The following is a 9005-nucleotide window of genomic DNA, read 5'->3' on the forward strand; positions in this document are numbered from 1 at the left end:
GGAATGAAAAGTCAAGAAGTGGCAGCAACCTGCAAAATGTTCTACTTTCATGCATAATGAACTGCCATTTGAGATTTAATTAAATCAGAACTGAAACTGGTAAAGAAGTTCATACTGCATGGGGTCTTTCATTTTAACTTCTCAAAGCATTTTAGAAGATTAATGAATCTTTATAAAATTACTCTAGGTAAGCAAATATTATTACTGTTACTTAAAGGACTTTAAAGATTGAAAATTATGTCAGATTACGGCATTAAAAGGATTTTCTCAAAACACTATTTATTTATATTAAACAAAGTGTTGAAGACAATCCTTTCACTCATGGTTTCATATATATATTTAAGTAGCGGGAGGACTTCAGGGCTGAAATTAAACTCCTGGTGGCAAGAAATTAAACAGCCTTCCAATAATTCAGTAGAATATTATTTCAAAGTCTTGTATTTATAATTGAATTACACCAATAAGAGGTATTAATTACATGATATTATACAAAATAAAAGTCACTCAGAATGTGTGCAAATGTTTTCAATGCAAGATTACTTTGTTTTAATATTAGTTGGTAAGTCATAAATCAAAATACTGGGATGAGAAGGTCAGATGTTGTTTTTAAAATTTTTATTATTTTAGCAAACATATAGAAAATACCACATGCTGAGTCATACGTATAAATGAATATTATTTTCTTTTTATTGGCTCTCACTTTACTCCCTCTATTGTTCCTTTCATAATACCGAACAAATCACTTAGCTCTTCAAAGAACAACCTCACATAGTCTTGTTCCACCTATGTACACAGAAGGAGGCATATGACTTAAATTGATCCTAATCAGACTGAAGAGAAAGGCTTTTTTTCCCATGGTTGGGGAGAGGTTTCTTTTTCCTGCAATAAACATAAAAAAAGAAGTTCATTAGGCCGGCCCAGTGGTGCAGCGGTTAAGTCTGCACATTCCTCTTTGGAGGCGCGGGGTTCGCTGGTTCAGATCCCGGGTGCAGACATGGCACCGCTTGTCAAGCCATGCTGTGGTAGGCGTCCATCAGGGCCAGTCTTCCTCAGCAAAAAGAAGAGGATTGGCAGCAGATGTTAGCTCAGGGTTAATCTTCCTCAAAAAAAAAAAAAGGTGATTGTATTCATTGCTACTGGCAGCTATTTTGAGATTACTAAGGTAGCCAGTCTGTGGACAGAACCAAAACATGGGAGAAGACAGTCAAGAGAATCATAAAGATATGGAAATGGAGTCTTTATGCGGCTTCGTTTGGAATATGCCACCTAGACATTTAGTTATGTGATTGACAAAGTACATTTCTTTCTTGTTTAAAATAATTAAAAAATTTTCTTTACTTGTTTGTTTTTAGTTACTTGTAGCCTAAAACGTCCTAACTGATGAAATATTTGTAAATCTAGGCAAAGAAAATGTATTTTAAAAGGAAAAATGATATTTTATCTGTATAATACCTTGCTTTAAAGAAGCAAGTTCTTGTTTTAACCTAGACAACATTGCAAAGAGGCTGACATGCAGAAGTAATGGTTGCCATTAGCTGCTCTCAACTCTCTCCCAAAGGCATCTTTTCCACTCCTGTTAAATATTAAGCAAAGTGTTTACTGTTTTAAGCCAAATGATTTTCTTTGGCCAAATGAATATTTTTGGACTTCTAAAAAGTGTACTAATTTAATCTGGAATATTAGTTTTCCCCTATTTAGATATTGTTTCTTCTGGCTTTGCTTGCATCTATTTTTTTAATCTTAGACATGGCTCATTAATTATTGATGGCACCATATATTCTCTTGTGCAGGGTGAGATGGGGCAGTGATTGCCCTTTCCTCCCATTTCCACGGAGTAGAGAGCTTCTGATCCCCTTCTCATGAGTGAGTAGTGTTAGAGGGTAGATTTCCTGTTTCTCTCTGTACCCTATTACTTGTGACTCCCCAAAGAAGGAGAAGCTAATCTGATGTTTTGGAAGATCCCATAACCATCACATAATGGTATCTCCTTCTCAAGTGAAAAAAAGATCTCTGTATTCCTTTCCTAGAAAATAACCTACATAGAAGAGATAAGAACATACACCCTTACAGAATCTTTTGCTGAAAACTTTGATTGAAAATGGTGCTTCCTTGCTTCCTTTGTTTCTAATGGATACTAGAGAAGAACCACCCCTCAGTCATGTGTCATGAATGAACAGTTACTTCCCAGAGGGACGGTAAATAGAAAGGTCAGATTACTTTCTGCCCTCTTTGTTCATACCAAGGCTAGAACAGACACTGAGTTGGCCTTATAGAGGTTGGCTGGGAGCCCTGAGCAGAAGTGCTCTTTGTCTAACCTACTCAATTACCACCAGCACTGCTCGGCTCAGGCCCAAGACTGTCAGATGTTCAAAGGAACCTTGCCTTCCACAGAGGTCTGGAAGCAGGCAACAGCTGAATAATAATAAATTGACACCAAAAAACTCCTGTGGCTCATCTAAATACTGAATAGGAATAAAGTATTTTAAGAAACCCTTTGGCTCATCTTTGTTGTCTTGACTCTTTCATTTTATTTCATTGAAAGGGATTCAAGTAAGTCTTTGCCAAGTGAGGGAAAGTAGTTCCAACGCTGGCTGGTTCTAAGGCATGGACTGGTCACAGTCTGACATTCACTGGGCTGTGTTTTCCTACTGGGTAGAGTTACTATGCCACCAAAGCAGAACTAGCCAGACTGTTTATTTTTTCACTTTTCCACTCAGGTATGGCAGGCTCTCCTTTTTTGCTTCCTGTCCCCATGCAGTAATCACCCATGGGCAGGGCCCACAGCTTGCTTTGGAAGGTCCTTACCATCTTCTCTCTTTTTGCCTCTGACTAAATTTGAAATATTTCCAGCAAATATAGAAGTATGTTAAAAATTTAGTTCCTGTGACAAAGAGAATGAAGAACATATTGTTGGGAAACAGGGTAAATTTATTTTATTCACTAAATGAACGTCTGCAATGAAATTAACACCCACAATACCAAATTGCTTTTTTGAGAGGCAGAAATACAACTTAATGCTTATGATCAACCCTCTTTGGGTGATTGAACATATTCAGTATTCTGCTTTAATCTATTAGTTTAGATTATTAGATTATTTAATCTTTTCGGCATATTTTAAGTTTATTTTGTTCTTATTTTTCTAGAGTCTTGAAGAGGGAGCTTAGCTTATTGATTTGAGACATTTTGTCTTTTATAATGTATATATTCAGCTATAAACTTCCCTCTCAGCACTGAAGTGGCTGTGTTGCACAAATTTTGACATTTTATATTTTCATATTCATTCAGTTCACTATGTGTGTTTGTTTTTAAAATTTACCTCAAGACTTTATCTTTGATCCATGGGTTATTAGAAGGGTGTTGTTATTTTCCACGTATTTGGAAATTTTCCTGTTACCTTTATGTTCTGACTTCTATTTGAATCCATTGTGGTTGGAGAACATATGCTGAATGATTTCAATTCTTTTAATTTGTTGAGGTTTGTTTTTGGCTCAGAGTATGATCTATATGTTCCATAGGCATTTGAAAACAACGTGTATTCTGTTGTTGTTGGGTGGAATGGTTTGTAAATGTTGATTAGATCCTATTGATTGATGTTGTTGCTTAGTTCCTTTGTATCCTTGATGATTTTCTCTCTTATTATTTTATCAATTGTTGAGAGAGGGGAGTTGACGTCTTCAACTATGATTGTGGATTTGTCTATCTGTCTTTTCAGTTCTACGAATTTTTCTTCATATAAATTCAGCTCTGTTGCTGGGGCATACACATTTAGAATTGCTGGACGTTTTTGGTGATTGACTACTTTATCACTGCAAAATGTCTCTCTTTGTCTCTGGTGATTTTCTTTGCTCTGAATTCTCCTTTATCTGATATTAATATAGCCACTCCTGCTTTCTTTTGATTAATGTTTAGATGATATTTTTTTCATCACTTTACTTTCAATATGCCTGTATCTTTATATTTGAAGTGAGTTTCTTTTAGACAGCCTATGGTCAGGTCATGTTTTTATCCATTCTACCAATAGTTGTCTTTTAATTGGTATATTTAGAACATTTATTTTAATCTAATTATTGCTATATTTAGGCTTAACACTGCCATTTTATGTGTTTTCTTTCCTATTTGCTCTCTATTTCTATTGAATATTCTTTAGAATTTCATATTGATTTATCTTTGGTGTTTTTTAGTGTACCCTTTGTAAAGATTTTTAGTGGTTTCTCTAGGTATTATATTAGATACTAAATTATTCATAATAAATTATCACAATTTACTGTTAAGTCATTTTACCAGTTAAAGTGGAATGTAGAAACCTTACCTTCCTATATTTCCCTTTACCAGCCCCTGTTAATAATGTAGTTGTTTTAAATATTTCTTCTACGTACATTTAGAACCACACTAAATAATGCTATAATTTTTGCTTTACCTCTCAAAAATAATTTTAAAAACTCAAGAGGAGAAATAAAGTCTATTGTAATTACCCATATTTTCGTTTGGTGTGCTCTTTCCTCCTTAATAATGTTCCAGGGTTCTTTCTTTTATTCTTTCTTTTCTTTTTAGAGAACTTCTTTTGATCATTCTTTTAGAGCAGGTTTGAGGGTGACAAATTCTTTTAGTTTTCCTTCATCCAAAAATGTCTTGATTTCCTTTTTATCCCTGAAGGATATTTTGCCTGGATATAGGTTTCTGGGCTGATAATTCTTTCTTTTAGCAGTTTAAAAATATTATGCAACTTCCTTCTGGTCTCTGTGGTTTCTGATAGAAATCCACTTTAATTCTAATTGTTTTTCTCTCACAAGTAAAGTGTAGGGATTTTGTTGCTGCTCTCAAGAGTTTTTCTTTGGTTTTCAAAAGTTTGACTCATATGTCTTGGTGTGAATTTCTTTGGATGTGTCCTGTTTGGAGTTTGCTCAGCCTTCTTGAATCTGTAGGTTATGACTTTCCTCCTATTTGGGAAGGTTTCAGTTATTATTTCTTCAGGTACCTTTTAGTCCCTGCTCTCTTTCTTTGCTCTTTGTGAAACTTCTATGACAGGATTGTTATATTTTTTTCTGATAGTTCCAAAGTTCCCCGAGGCTCTATTCACTTTTTTGTTTTAGTCTACTTTTTAAAAATTGTGGTAAAAACATACATAACATAAAATTTAACATTTAAACTCTTTTTTGAGTGTACAATTCAGTTCCTTTAAAAGCATTCACATTGTTGTGCGACCCTTGACCCTGTCCATCTCCAGAACTTTTCTGTCATCCAAATTGAATCTCTCTCCAGATTAAACAACACCTCTCTATCCCTCCCTCTTCCCGGGTGCTGGTAACCACTATTCCACTTTCTTTCTCTACAAATTTGATTATTCTAGGTACTCATATAAATGGAATCATACAATATTTGTTCTTTTGTCTGGCTTCTTTCATTTAGTGCAATCTTTTCAAGGTTCATCCACGTTGTAGCATATATCAGACTTTCATATCTTTTTAAGGTTGAATGATATTTTATTGTATGTATATACTACATTTTGTTTATTCATTCATCTGTTGAAGGACATTAGACTTGTTTCCACCTTTTGGCTATTATGAGTAATGCTGCTATGAAAATTGGTGTACGAATACCTGTTTTAGTCCCTGCTTTCAGTACTTTTAGGTATATACCTAGATATGAACTTGCTGGATCATTTGGTGGTTCTATGTTTAATTTTTTGAGGAACTGCCATACCATTTCCCACAGCAGCTGTACCATTTTATATTGTGTTAATCTGTGTATAGAATGGGTACTTTTCATGTTCCGTCTCCAGTCCACCGATTTCTTTTCTTTTGTCCTTTCCATTCTGCTGTTAAGCCCATTCACTGAGTTTTTTAAATTTTTGATTATTGTATTTTTTAAGTTCTAAGTTTCCATTTGATTCTTATTCATATCTTTTATATCTTGGCTGAGACTTTGAATTGCTTTGCTGAGACATTTTAAAAATTTATTTCAAGTGTGTTTGTAACTGTTCGCTGAAACATTGTATGGTGGCTGCCTTAAAATCTTTGTCAGGTAACTCTAACATCTCTGTTATCTCAGTGTTGGCATCTGTTGATTGTCTTTTTCTCATTCAGTCTGAGATCTTCCTGGTTCTTGAGATGAGGAGTGATTTTTAAACTGAAACAGACTTTTGGGCATTTTGCTATGGAACGCTGGATCCTGAGACCTTCTGGTTTAGCTGACTTCCTCTGACACAGCTCTAGCAATGGAATGAGGAGGGAGTCTTTCTTGTTACTGACCCTTGAGGATACAAACAGAAGTTCCACATTCAGCCTCCAGTGACTCCTTCAGGGGTGGGAATATAACTCTTTGGGAATTAGATAAGTAATGGGAGTTCCAGCTTCCACTAGGCCTCTCCTGGATAACATGGGTAGGAGTGCCTCATTATTGCACTCTTTGTTTCCTTTGCTGACACCACTGAGCAGGTGGCCTCATTACCATTGTGATGAAATCCTGACTTCCCACTAGGCCTTCTCTGACATCACTTGATTGGTGGACTGGATGGGTACTTCATTACTGTCTAGCGAAGGTGGAAGTTCAGTCTCCCCACATGGTCTCCACTGATAGAGTGCAGAGAATAGACTTTTGTTGGAGCTTTTTTGGTCTGTGCCTACTGGTGTTTCAGGTTGTTGGACTTAGCGTCAGCTAGACTTTAGCTCCAAGTCTGGGATATATGTGGATACATATAGAAACCTGGGAAATCACCAGTGTGTTGTTTTTGGGTCCCAATTAGCCTAGCCAGTATTCCTTCTTCTTTGCACCTTTCAGAATCTTCTTCTATTTTCTTTACAAATAACGTTCAGGGGTTTAGTTGTCCATTCTGGGAGGAATAGGGAAAAATATTTCTACTTCATCTTCCCAGAAGAAGTTTGGATTTAGAATACAGTTTTAAGATGGAGCCTATAGGATGGATCAGAGTGGGATGTGAGGGAAACAGAGGAGTCAGAGATGACTCCAAGGGTTTTGGTCTCATCAACTAGAAGAATAGAGCTGTCATCAAATGAGATAGGGAAGACTGTGGGAAGAACATTTTGGGGAGGGAAGGGGTGGTATTTGGAGCTCAATTTTGGAAAGGTTAAGTTGGAGGTGCCTGTTGGACATTTAAGTGGAGATGCTGAATAAGCAGGTGGACATGCTAGTGTGGAGTTCAGTGGAGAGGTCTGAACCTCTGAGACATAAATTTGGAAATCGTCAGCATACACATGGTGTTTAGAGCCTTGAGAATGGATGAGATCACCAAGATAGGGAGTAAAGAGAAGGAAATGAGGATATACAAGCACCGCGCTGTTAACATTTAAAGGTTGGAGAAGGGTAGAGAAATCAGCAATGGTGACTGAGAAGAAAGGAACAGCCAGTGAGACAGAAAGGAAACCAGAAATCCAAGTGAGGGAAGTGTCATTGCTTCTAGGCCCTCCCTTCCTAGTTAGGGTGATCATATTGATTTCCTATTTCAAATTCTACGTCATAAGTCTTGTCTCTCTCTCTCTGTATTTATACATCTTGGCTCTGGGATATTTCATGCAGAGGGCCCATGTGCACTGCCTTGGTTCAGATTAAAAGAACCCCTGTAGTGTGATTAGCACACATGACTGGAAAACTCTAGTAGAACATTTCTAAGGACAAAAAATTGAAAAGATATTTTAAACTTTACTTAGTTTTATTAGTGGTAGGATTGGCATTGTGATTTTGAAACAAGACTATGTTATATGTGTTGTAGGACAAAGCAATTAATAAATTTATTATTGTTTGCAAGTAAGCTGGATGTTTTCTGATGTTCATCATTCCAGCTATCCAATGATAGGCACACACCTCCAGTTTTGGTTCTTCCATGAGGGATTTTCTTTCTTTTTCCTTTTTCTTTTTGGTTATCTTCATATTACTGATTTCTAGTATAATTCTACTATAATCAACCTTCAATACTTCTAAAATTGTGGAGACTTTTCTGTGGCCCAGAATGTGGTCTATTTTGATATATATTTCATGTGCACTTGAAAAGAATGCATATTAACTTTTTATTTTGTATCATTAGGAATTTGTCAGGTGTAACTATTTTTGTTCCCGGATTGTAATACAACACCAGACACCGCCAACAAAAACAACAAAAAACTTTAGAGCAGGACATGCCCTTCATGGTGTAGCTACTTCATCAGTTCTGCAGATATTTATTGAATGAGTAAACATTTCAAAGCAACGAATAGGAAAAAAGTCATTTGGAAGCAGAGAAAGAATGTTTTAAACTCCTTATTTAAAACGGTTTTCTAAAGCTAAGAATTATTTTATAGACTCGAAATGTATATTTCAGAGAACCTGCGTCATAAGTCAATGTGATTTTTAGGTAATGTGTTCTGTAACATTCTTCAGCGTTTTACGTAAAATAACTTCTTTGGTACTTTACTCAGGTAAATCCTACATGAACCTAACAGCGACAAAGGGCTATTAGTTATGGGGATCCTTATCTAAGTTCTCATGTTTTAATTAATTTCTGTGTGATCTAAGAGTCTAGAGACCACTATCCAGAATTACATAAGACAAACTGCAATATCAGCTCGCCACTATTTAACCGAATGACGCTGGACAAATCACGTCTCAGTTTCCTAATACGTGTAATAGAAATTAGTACAGCCCTTCATAGTTTACAAAATTGTGAATGTGGCTTAACAAAAAATATTAGAAGTGGAAGCATTTTCACGCGTGAGACGCTAGAAAAATGCGACCTATAATGCTATTATGATCAACTGCCTAACGGAGACTGACTAAACATAAAATAGAAAATTTTTTTAAAAGTCTACTTTTTCTTAAAAAATTCGGTGGGAAAGCAGCCGCAAACGCATAATGCGCATGCGCCAAGGATTCTATCGGGCGGTAGAAGACGCGACGCGGAGAAAAGAAGGGAGGCAGGGCTCCACGCTAGCTTTTCTTCTCAGCTCCGCCCCTCGAACACCGGACCGCTCTTGACGTCAAGTGACGTTATACTTCCGCTTCCGGTTACTCACGTT

This window comes from Equus quagga, chromosome 16, assembly GCF_021613505.1.
Source record: "Equus quagga isolate Etosha38 chromosome 16, UCLA_HA_Equagga_1.0, whole genome shotgun sequence".
In the NCBI taxonomy this organism is placed as follows: Eukaryota; Metazoa; Chordata; class Mammalia; order Perissodactyla; family Equidae; genus Equus; species Equus quagga.